The sequence below is a fragment of the Schistocerca gregaria genome, unplaced genomic scaffold (assembly GCF_023897955.1).
Source record: "Schistocerca gregaria isolate iqSchGreg1 unplaced genomic scaffold, iqSchGreg1.2 ptg000198l, whole genome shotgun sequence".
Classification (NCBI taxonomy): Eukaryota; Metazoa; Arthropoda; class Insecta; order Orthoptera; family Acrididae; genus Schistocerca; species Schistocerca gregaria.
This window is the reverse complement of record NW_026061736.1, coordinates 5834292-5837275: the sequence shown is the minus strand read 5'-3', so window position 1 is coordinate 5837275 and position 2984 is coordinate 5834292.

Below are 2984 nucleotides of genomic sequence, written 5' to 3'. Positions count from 1 at the left end.
TAATAGCCAGTAAGAAGTAGTACAATTCAAGTTTTAGGTATCGATTATAACTTTTTAGCTGGCTTTGGTGCTTTGGACATGAGCTAGGACTTTAAGATTCTGCATAAAAGGAGGACTAGCAGTCCAGTTGCACGGGAGAATGTGAAAAGTGTTCATATGTAGTAAAAACCTGAGACATCCGTCCGTTTTCGTCATTTGTTATCGAATCGACTTAAAGCCAGATCGTCACATTAGCCGCTCTTCTCTCTGAAACGGTTGTACTTATTGTCTGCAAAGCTATGTCGCGTGCTGCGGTATGCGGAGACACTAAAAGCACCATAGTAGAACACAGATGAAGCTTCTAAGTTGATGTAATAGCCAGTAAGAAGTAGTACAATTCAAGTTTTAGGTATCGATTATTGACTCTTTAGCTGGCTTTGGTGCCTTGGACATGAGCTAGGACCTTACGATTCTGCATGAAAGGAGGACTAGCAGCCGAGTTGCACGGGAGAATGTGAAAAGTGTTCATATGTAATTAAAACCTTAAAAATCCGTCCGTTTTCGTCATTTGTTATCGAATCGACTTAAAGCCAGATCGTCACATTGGCCGCTGTTCTCTCTGAAACGGTTGTACTTATCGTCTGCAAAGCTATGTCGCGTGCTGCGGTATGCGGAGACACTAAAATCACCATAGTAGAACACAGATGAAGCATCTAAGTTGATGTAATAGCCAGTAAGAAGTAATCCAATTCAAGTCTTAGCTATCGATTATTGACTTTTTAGCTGGCTTTGGTGACTTGGACATGAGCTAGGACCTTAAGATTCTGCATGAAAGGAGGACTAGCAGCCGAGTTGCATGGGAGAATGTGAAAAGTGTTCATATGCAGTAAAAACCTGAGACATCCGTCCGTTTCCGTCATTTGTTATCGAATCGACTTAAAGCCAGATCGTCACATTGGCCGCTCTTCTCTCTGAAACGCTTGTACTTATCGTCTGCAAAGCTATGTCGCGTGCTGCGGTATGCGGAGACACTAAAAGCACCATAGTAGAACACATATGAAGCTTCTAAGTTGATGTAATACAAAGGAAGAAGTAGTACAATTCAAGTTTTAGGTATCGATTATTGACTTTTTAGCTGGCTTTGGTGCCTTGGACATGAGGTAGGACCTTAACATTCTGCATGAAAGGAGGACTAGCAGCCGATTTGCACGGGAGAATGTGAAAAGTCTTCACATGTAGTAAAAACCTAAGAAATCCGTCCGTTTTCGTCATTTGTTATCGAATCGACTTAAAGCCAGATCGTCACATTGGCCGCTCTTCTCACTGAAACGGTTGTACTTATCGTCTGCAAAGCTATGTCGCGTGCTGCGGTATGTGGAGAGAGTAAAAGCACCATAGTAGAACACAGATGAAGCTTCTAAGTTGATGTAATAGCCAGTAAGAAGTAATCCAATTCAAGCTTTAGGTATTGAATATTGACCTTTTAGCTGGCTTTGGTGCCTTGGACATGAGCTAGGACCTTAAGATTCTGCATTAAAGGAGGACTAGCAGCCGAGTTGCACGCGTGAATGTGAAAAGTGTTCATATGTAGTAAAAACCAGAGAAATCCGTCCGTTTTCGTCATTTGTTATCGAATCGACTTAAAGCCAGATCGTCACATTGGCCGCTCTTCTCTCGGAAAAGGTTGTACTTCTCGTCTGCAAAGCTATGTCGCGTGTTGCCGTAGGCGGAAACAGGAGAAGCACCATAGTAGAACACAGATGAAGCTTCTAAGTTGATGTAATAGCCAGTAAGAAGTAGTACAATTCAAGTTTTAGGTTTCGATTATTGACTTTTTAGCTGGCTTTGGTGCTTTGGACATGAGCTAGGACTTTAAGATTCTGCATAAAAGGAGGACTAGCAGCCCAGTTGCACGGGAGAATGTGAAAAGTGTTCATATCTAGTAAAAACCTGAGACATCCGTCCGTTTTCGTCATTTGTTATCGAATCGACTTAAAGCCAAATCGTCACATTGGCCGCTTTTCTCTCTGAAACGGTTGTACTTATCGTATGCAAAGCTATGTCGCGTGCTGCGGTATGCGGAGACACTAAAAGCACCATAGTAGAACACAGATGAAGCTTCTAAGTTGATGTAATAGCCAGTAAGAAGTAGTACAATTCAAGTTTTAGGTATCGATTATTGACTTTTTAGCTGGCTTTGGTGCCTTGGACATGAGCTAGGACCTTACGATTCTGCATGAAAGGAGGACTAGCTGCCGAGTTGCACGGGAGAATGTGAAAAGTGTTCATATGTAATAAAAACCTTAAAAATCCGTCCGTTTTCGTAACTTGTTATCGAATCGACTTAAAGCCAGATCGTCACATTGGCCGCTCTTCTCTCTGAAACGGTTGTACTTATAGTCTGCAAAGCTATGTCGCGTGCTGCGGTATGTGGAGACACTAAAAGCAGCATAGTAGATGAAGCTTCTAAGTTGATGTAATAGCCAGTAAGAAGTAGTACAATTCAAGTTTTAGGTATCGATTATTGACTTTTTAGCTGGCTTTGGTGCATTGGACATGAGATAGGACCTTAAGATTCTGCATGAAAGGAGGACTAGCAGCCGAGTTGCATGGGAGAATGTGAAAAGTGTTCATATGTAGTAAAAACCTAAGAAATCCGTCCGTTTTCGTAATTTGTTATCGAATCGACTTAAAGCCAGATCGTCACATTGGCCGCTCTTCTCTTTGAAACGCTTGTACTTATCGTCTGCAAAGCTATGTCGCGTACTGCGGTATGCGGAAACACTAAAATCACCATAGTAGAACACAGATGAAGCTTCTAAGTTGATGTAATAGCCAGTAAGAAGTAGTACAATTCAAGTTTTAGGTATCGATTATTGACTTTTTAGCTGGCTTTGTTGCCTTGGACATGAGCTACGACCTTAACATTCTGCATGAAAGGAGGACTAGCAGCCGAGTTGCACGGGAGAATGTGAAAAGTGTTCATATGTAGTAAAAACCTGAGA